A 9,582-nucleotide genomic window follows, 5' to 3' on the forward strand; every position below is an offset into this window, starting at 1 on the left:
TTTAAATATGAATTAAATGAATATTGATTATATACATGGTGCGTGGGTAAATAAAACTATACTTATATGTATATATACACCACGTTCAATTGTTGTTCCCAAGAACACTAAAGGTGTATTCAGCGAAGACACTAAACAATGTTAGATTGGATACAGTGAAAAGAACATGAAATTCATTCAAAGTAATGTAAAAAGAAATATTAAAATGTTTTGAAATACCAAAACATGACATTGGGATTTAGAATGTACTGCACACGTATTCAACACTGTCCCAATGAAAAGAATATATAAAAAATAATCTTGCGGGAATTAAGATTCAAGATTTTAGCATATGCACGTGTATTTATTTTAAATGAATATGATACATGTAACTACTTGTTTATGTATAACAAATCTTGCAATGCATTGGTATTTACGCAATTGAAACAGTTTGATTTATAAATTAGTATTATCGTCTCAAACCGCGTCCGAAGTGGGAGAGGATCGTACATTAAGGCAGTCCCCCTCCCACCTCTTGCTACATGCCTGATTTAGTCCTCTTCGGTCAGTTTCTAATGATGAATGAAGTATTTCATTTGGGTTCCATTAGTGTCCATTTGGGTAAATTGACGCACCATGATTTTTCCGGGGAAATCAAAAATGTGTCTCGAGGCCTTCCGATTGGAAGACTAAAGAAAAAGTAGAAGGTAAGGTTAGACGTATTTATGATGTATCACGATCAATTACAGCAAGGGAGAGAAATTTAATTCTGTCCTACGGCACAGTCTGCACAGTCTGTAGCTACTGTCGACATCATTTTTTGTTTAACAACAACAGAAATACATTATAATATCGTGTTTGCTAAATGATAATTTAATCTTCATTTGACATAATCCACGTATTATTTCCCCCCTCAATTTGACAAAGTATAAACATTTAACTATAACAATGTCCCCCAATAACCCTTTCTCTCCTTTATATAATGCACAGCACACTTTTTACAGTGTAAATATTGTGTGCTGAAAAGTGGTGCCCATTTCAGCTGAGTCTGTATGTCACCTCTTAACTTTATTTATAATGAGTATGTCCACTGCATAGATGAAAATTATATCTCTGTACTAGAACTAGCTGCAATAATGTAGCCCTCTCTGATTTTTTTTTTTTTTTTTTTTTAGGGAGAGGGCTACAACTCCTTAGGATCTCCGTAATAGTGCAAATACGGGAGTGATTCACTCCCGCAACATTTGTGCTCATTCTAAACATTTCCTGACTTTCTTTACGTAAATGAAATGATATTCTATGTTTCTTAGTCAATATATAAATTTACAACCTGCAACTTTAGATTTGTGAGGCTCTATTCTATCGTTTTCAACAATTTCGATAAATTCCAATTTCTCGATTCATATTTGTGCGCCATGTTTGATGTACTGAAGTTTCAACTTCCGGCTGTCAAGTCATTTGCATATGCCGTATAAGGTAGTATTTACATCAATGGACAAGTATGGAGGCGAAAGCTATTTCGTCGGTATTGAAAAGGTTTGAATTTAATATCAAGTTAAAAGCCGAACAGCAGAGTGTAAATTCTTTCTGCAATAATATGATTTTCCTTTCTTTGTCAAAGTGGCTCGAGTAACTACATTTTCGCGCTCATTGTCAATGTTTAGGCTTTTCATTAGATCCACCTACGAGATCTCGCGATTACAAGCATGGCGGAGCAGACGAAGAATTTTGCATGCTGTACATTATATTTAATGAAAAACACATTTATTAGACATGCCCGAGCACAAAGTTGGTACTCCTTTTGGTGTAAACAACATTTGGGACTAATACACAGAGTTTATTATTGGTTATTCATGAAATTATTTTGCACCATTACGGAGATCCTATGGAATTGTAGCCCTATCCCGAAAACGTCAGAATAAAAAAAAAATTGGATAGGGCTACATTATTGCAGCTATACTAGAACTTAATCCTGTCAAGTCAAGCTGACCCTATGATTTAACTATAGAGATAAAATGTGATAACAAACATTCCGAGAGTATTGCATAAGCAATGCATGTCACCTACCGGCGTCCCCATTCATTGACAGATGCCACCATTTAATAATTGGCGGATGTAATATTCTCTCGAGTGTTCATTTAAGGTAGCTCATTACACTAAATTTTTATTTAATGGCTCATTAAAACACATCTTATGAAGTATGATTTCAGTCACCATCGAAAAAGTGATACAAGCTTATGATTATTTTATATGAATTCTTTGTGATTTATCCCGGAATGATAAAAAGGGTACTTTGTTTGCAAATAAGATACCCTAGAGTACAAATTTCGCTGTGATTTGATGCATAATATGAATATCTAAGAAAACATGCCTAAACGACTCGGATAGACGTTCTAATTTTTCAAATAAAAATATATTTATGAAAATTGAAAACGTTTTTTCTTTTTTTTTTAAACTGACAAATGTGATATCATAAGGATCATGATAAAATTCCTATCAGAAGCCCGAAGGTCAAACTTTAAAGCCTCACGATATCACGGATATGTAGTAAACTACACGGATCATAGTCCTCGCGGGGTGCCAGATTTTAGTCCTCGTGTGACACATTACAAGTTGGTACGATTTTGTGCAACTTGCATTTGAAATGTGAGAAAAAGGGCGATATAATCAACAACATGCATACTATCTATCAAACAAATTAAGTACGCAAAGAGATGAAATGACCGAGAAAAATGAGTCTAAATCATCAATTTCAACGTTGTAGACCTACTCGTAAAATGCGAACAAAGTGTTTGAGGTAAGTACAGGTGTCTAAACTTTAGTGACAACTTTGATTGATCAAGTTATATCTACGACACTCTATGCAATATGATGTTTAAAATAGGAGAAATACATGTACATTGTGTATTTTATGAGAAAATCGATCTTATACTCGGTGATACTGCGTTTGCTTAGCTTCGGAGCCGAGCCCTCGTGATCCACCGTGACGACGACTCAAGTTTGACGTTGTATTTTGTCGACTGCCTTTATTCAGATATGATCCGTCTTTAAATCGAGGCGGGTTACTTTCGAAGAAGTTGATGTAAATTCTATGGTCGTTATAACAATCTAGTTTGCTAATACAACCAACAGTGTATCATATAGTGAAATACTGTCTGACGTGTTTCATAGGGATTGTTAGGCCGTTCTTGGCACACTGATTTTGACTACTGATTGATCCGTTTACATGATCAGGATATAGGGCTCACGGTGGGTGTGACCAGTCGACACTCGACAGGGGATGCTTACTCCTCCTAGGCACCTGATCCCACCTCGGGTATACCCAGGGGTCCGTGTTTGCCCAACTCTCTATTTTGTATTGCTTATATAGGAATTATCAGATTGATCACTGTTTGTTATATCCACCTTTCATACACTACTTTTACAGCCTTTCCATCAGAACACAATCCCGGTCACGATGAATTGAAAATGTAACAAGTACCAATTAACTTCTTTCATACTTGTCTATCCAACGTTACAAAATTCGAACTTGATATGTAGTTTGACATTCTGAAACTACACTGCAAGTTTCAAACGAATCCTCCAACCATAACGATAGTCTGGCGCATGCCTGACCCAATTTCCGCTACGTATCGGAAATTGGGTCAGGCATGCGCCAGACTACCATAACGAAAAATGTTTGGAAAGCCAATGGAACAGTGAGATAGAGGAACGGATGGATAGATGGAGAAGAAAGCTATAGCCTAAATTAACCTTCGGTTTTACAATAAATAAAAGCAGGGATGTTGGTGTTAGCTCCCATTTCGAAGCCTCGATAATAAACTTTTTTTTTTAATTTGCTAATGCCATACTAGCTAAAATATTTATCGTAAAATAGGAAGAATCAATATTCTTTCTCAATCTCAGATTTATTTTGGTTTGCTTACATGAACATCGGTAACGTGAATATTCAGAGGAATATTACGTAAAATGCGCACACGTGAGAATTTCTTAAACAACGGATTCTATCTATTTTGGAACATAAACTGTGCGCCTTTTTGCATTCTGATAATATTTTGAATTTAAAATATAAAATTGAAAGAGGAATTCTTTGATCGAGCTTAATTTTACGTATTTTTGCCGATTTTACTGATCGCTTTAAATGCGATCGCTTACATATACTGAAGCGCCCTCGGTGACACTTTTTTGTTTGTTTTTGTACACATAATAAAGTACATGAATACAACAAGTCATATATAATTATCATTATATGCATGGAGAGAGATAGTGAGAAAGAGAGATGCATGTTTTAAGTAAATACTAAGTTCCATCTGTTCCAATGAGTATCAAATTTTTTCTTTTCACCATTCTTATATGCTATATATTTGTGTGTTTCATAAAATAATTTCATTTGTGATATTGCAGCGGGCAAGTTTAAAGGTTTCTTAGTGCATCTTGCAGTATAGACATAATACTTCAGAAATAAAATAATAATGTTTTGTATATCACTATTATTTTCAATACAAGCTAAAATAAAGGATTTCTTTGTAATTGTAATCTGTCGCTCAGTCTTCTCCTCTAAAAATTGTTTGAATTCTACAAGAAATAAGTATATGGAAAAAATAAGATGTCTTACCCAAAATAATTTCATAGAAGCTATAAAAGACATTAGATTTACCATTTTCAATCCTCCATCTTCATATTTTTTAACTATTACTTCTTTTTTTACTCTCTGAGTTGAATTATTCCATATGAAAGAAAAAAATAATTTTTCTAAATTTTTACAATATAACTCAGAGGGATTTGGGATTGACATCAAGATATGGTTTAATAAGGGCAAAGCCAATGTTTTAATAACTGTGATTTTTCCAATGGGAGTCAAAAATCTTTTCTCCCAATGTTTAAGTAAAGATTTAATCTGTACACATTTTGGTTCATAGTTTAATTGCATCATTTTCTTTAGATCCACATCAAAATGTATTCCTAGTAGTTTAAATCTTGTAGTACCCCACTTAAGCTTGTAGTTAGGCAGTAAAATTTCATTACTAAATCTTTTGGATCCAATCCATACTATATGGCCCTCGGTGACACTTATTTTAGCGCCAAATCTTGGGGACCGGTTTACTATAGAAAGGTGAAGATAACGATCAGTGATCACTCTCATAACTCCTATAAGCAATACAAAATAAAGAGTTGGGCAAATACGGACCCCTGGAAATACCAGAGGTGGGATCAGGTGCCAAGAAGTGTATTCATGTATTCTTTTAAATCTTGTACAAGTTGAATGCTGTGTCTGTTCAAGAATAAATCAGAGAGAGAGATCACGCTCTCTAGAGAGAGAGAGAGAGAGAGAGAGAGAGAGAGAGAGAGAGAGAGAGAGAGAGATGGTTTTGATTACCGGTACGTAGTTTCGGGCACGTGTATTTATATGGTTTGGGTTTGATTGATTGATTGCTTGTGTATGCTATGTCCAGTCAAGAATTTTTCACTCAAGTACATGTTTCACATCTCGAACAAAACATAAAATTTTTGCGTGTACCGAATAACTTGGTACACCCTAAGTCCAAGCTCCATTGTTGGGTAACCGTGCCAATGTATTTATCATAATCATTATTAGAGGGCGAAGCCCTCTCACGGCCCGAAGGGCAGTGAGAGCGGAGCTCTCCCTATAGGTAACACACATATACATGTTTAAAAGGAAAATATAAGAAAACAATGAAAAATTAAACCATACCTATGGAACTTGAAAATTTTGGTACTAATGGCGTCGATTCGAATACTATCGCGTGGACATGTATTTCTCCATTTTGAATCTCGTCTACCCTAGTTCACGTCGTTCTGAGATGTTACATAAAATTCGTAAAAGCATGTAAATCTTATTTTCTTAATCATATATAATCACTCCACCATTAACGCCATGTTTGTTGTTGTGGTTCAAACGCTATGTTTGTACATTTGCTAAATAACGACGCTGAATATAACGTCACAATGTACTGTTTACATCAAATTGCGTTATATTTCCCGCGTTCAATATATAGGCGGATCAAATATCCAAAATTAAGATGCTTTGATACAGCTCCGTCCTCGTGCTAACTTCGGGTTGTTTTTGTTCTGTTTTGGATATAGATACTAATGCCAAAATTTGTTTGCTTCGCCCTTAAACATGGTCACGCCGTAAAACATATTAAACCAATAATTATTAATAATTGGCAACACTCAAGGAAGGGCGTCGCACTCTCTGAATAGGGTGTTTCAGTTACCGGAATTGGTATGGAGCATTGAATATTAAAACATTAAAATATATATAACATATATACATGTATATTTCGTAACGTATTTACCTAACAAATGATTAGAAAAAATTGTATGAGTTCGCTTAGGTTTCCTTCCTGAGAGATTAAGTTCAATTATAATACACTTACTGTCATGTATCTATCTTCGTTGCAGACGAACAGGAACAATAACATTAACGTTAATAAATAAACCAGGATAGGCTAACTGACTAAAACCCGGAATAATATTTTCCTTGGTCCTACTTGGATGATCATTAAACAAACCATGAGCTAATAGTAAAAAATAATCAGACTAATCGATACGAGAAATCACAAATACATGTATAACTTAAGTAGCTACAGACTGAGTGGTATAACAAACAATTCTGTTGTTTCCCGACACAGTCTGCAGCCACCTAACCTAAGCTTTCTACCGTCCTATCACCTGGGAAAGTCACCGAGACACTATCCCTGAAACAAGTCACCAAGACACAATTCTAAAGTCACGAAGGACCAAGCGTAGGAGCTGAGTGGCCTAGCTAACAATTCTGTTGCTTTCCGACACAACCCCAAGCTTGTCCTGAATACCAACTCAATACTACCAGTCAAAAGACCTCAATCGAGTTCGAGTACCAATAAAACTAAGTAAAGATGACAGGACGGCTCTATTTATATCCTTTGGTCTTAGGTTGATCAACAATGATTGGCTACTTATACTAAGATTATGATTGGATGGCTATACAATGTTGATTGGATAAGAATTACACCAGCTGATTGGTCTATCATAAGTATGTTTCAATCCACTCTACAATACTTTCATCACATTACCCACGCCTTCGAAAAAATTTGCGTCCTCGCAAAGGCAGACCAAAATTCAATGGTTAAAAGTATTTATATTATAATCAAATTAACAGGTATCTCCTGTCAGGAAATCTTTGATAAATTGTCTTTCTACGCCATTATGATGTTTCTACTTGGTAAGGAAACATAGGAAACTTTAAAAATGACTTTTTTTGGAGTGACCCTTGTTTTGGGCATGATCTACAAAATAAAATTGATTAATCTAAAACATAATCACCTAAATAGGCTGATTGCTTTTTATGTCGTTTAATATCAGTCAGACATTCATTGTCACTCTCAACTTCAGAATCAACACTTTTGTCAGGAACATTATTTGTGGTAGGGAAGTCTACTGGTTCAAAAGACAGTATTTGTCGAAATAAAGGTCGTACACGGTCAGTATGAATGATCTGATTTGCTCCTCTAGGTCCGCAATTTACTTTATATGTAACACTGAAACACTTCTCAATGATCATTTCAAAAGGGCCTTGCCAGTACGAAGAAAACTTGGCAGACGTACCAATTCGAGGTTTTGGAAAATAACCGTAAACCTGATAACCCGATTACCAGATCCAAATGACTGTCAGTTTAATTTCCTATCATGATACCACTTCTGTCTTTGGATATTATCTTTAGACATTTTTCTGTCAGTAGTGTGCGCTTCTTCTAACTTTTCCTGTAATTCCCATACCCATGTGTTCTGGGGTATTCTTTTGATATCAGTAGGCATTCATAAACCAATATCAAGAGGTGTTGCAACCTCTCGACCCAACATCATTTTGTTGGGCGTAGCACCTGTTGTTTCATGAATAGCTGCTCTGTAAGCCATCATTACGTATGGAAGGTGTTCATCCCAGTTATCATGATGGTCATTTACGTACGCCGACAGCATTGTCGTCAGTGTTTTATTGAATCTTTCAACCATTCCATCCGATTGTGGGTGGTATGGTGTCGTGTGGGTTTTCTTATTATTCAAAAGACGACACATTTCCGTGAAAAAATGGCTCTCGAATTGGGCCCCTTGATCAGAGTGTATAATGCCGGGCACGCCGAAACGTGCAATGACTTGCTCTACTATTACTTTTGCAATAGTTGCGGCCTCCATATTTGCCATAGGAAAACTTTCAGTCCATTTTGTAAAGTAATCTGACACGACTAAAATATATCGCTTACCATTGTTAGACTTCGGAAGTTCGTCCAATATATCTGTAGCAATGCGTTCCATAGGCGAACCAGAAGTGAATACTTGCATTGGTGCCCTTTTGGTTGTATTAGGTGATTTGCGTCTTTGGCACTTTTCACATCCTGCAATATACAATTTGACATTCTTCTATAATCCTGGCCAGTAGTACTTGGTTTTTATTTTTGCTAATGTTTTCTTTACACCGAGGTGAGCAAAGGTTCTTTCATCATGTTATTTTCCTAAGAGTGTTCGCCTCTCGCTAAATGGTACGATGGCTTGCAACTGATCTGCACCTTTCTTCTGTTTTTTCTTTCGAAACAGCATATCAGCTTCTATCACCAGTACATCACATTGAGAACAGATGGCTTTTACGAACTGACTTTGTCCTGATATCTCAGATGATGGTGGTTTTGTTCCTGTCTCAACCCACTTTATAAGCATGCTTATGTCCTTATCCTCTCTCTGTTTCCATTTCAGAGACGTTTTTTCCTCATTCAGAGTTGAAGAAGATGTGCTATGTAATGTGTTCACAATTTGTTCAGTACAACACACCTTTTTGCAGTGAATTCTACTCAATGCATCTGCATTAGTATGTTTTTTCAAATTTACAAACATATTAAAGGGCGAAGCCCTCTCACGGCCCTTCGGGCCGAGAGAGCGGAGCTCTCCCTATAGGTAACACGTATATACATGTTTAAAAGGAAAATATAGAATACTAATAAAAAAAAAATTAACCATACCTATGGAACTCGAAAATTTTGGTCCCAATGGCGTCGACTCGAATACTAGCGCGTGGACATGTATTTATCTATGTTGAATCTTGTGTACCCAAGTTCACGTCGTTCTGAGATGTTACATAAAATACGTAAAATCATGTAAATCTTTTTTTTCTAAATCATATATAATCACACCTCGATCAACGCAATTGTGCCATGTCTCCTATGTTTGTGTATTTGTTAAACACCGACGCTGAATATGACGTCACAATGCACTGTTTACATCAGTTGCATAGAGTTTCTCGCGTTCAATGAATAGGCGGATCAAAAATGTCTAAAGTTAGAATGCTTTGACTGAGCTCTGTCTTCACACGTTTGGTGCTAATATTTCGGGATATTTTTAGTCCTGTTATGGATCTAGATACTAATGCCAATATTATTTGCTTCGCCCTCAAACACGGTCACGCCGTAACACATATTAGGAGACTTGGTACAATTGCGTTTTAATCGAAGAGTGATTATAGATCGTTATAGAGCTCTCCATATAGGTAACATGTATATACATGTTTAAAAGGAAGATATAGAAAACTAATGAAAAATTAAACCATACCTA

Source organism: Ostrea edulis, chromosome 5 (genome assembly GCF_947568905.1).
Source record: "Ostrea edulis chromosome 5, xbOstEdul1.1, whole genome shotgun sequence".
Lineage (NCBI taxonomy): Eukaryota > Metazoa > Mollusca > Bivalvia > Ostreida > Ostreidae > Ostrea > Ostrea edulis.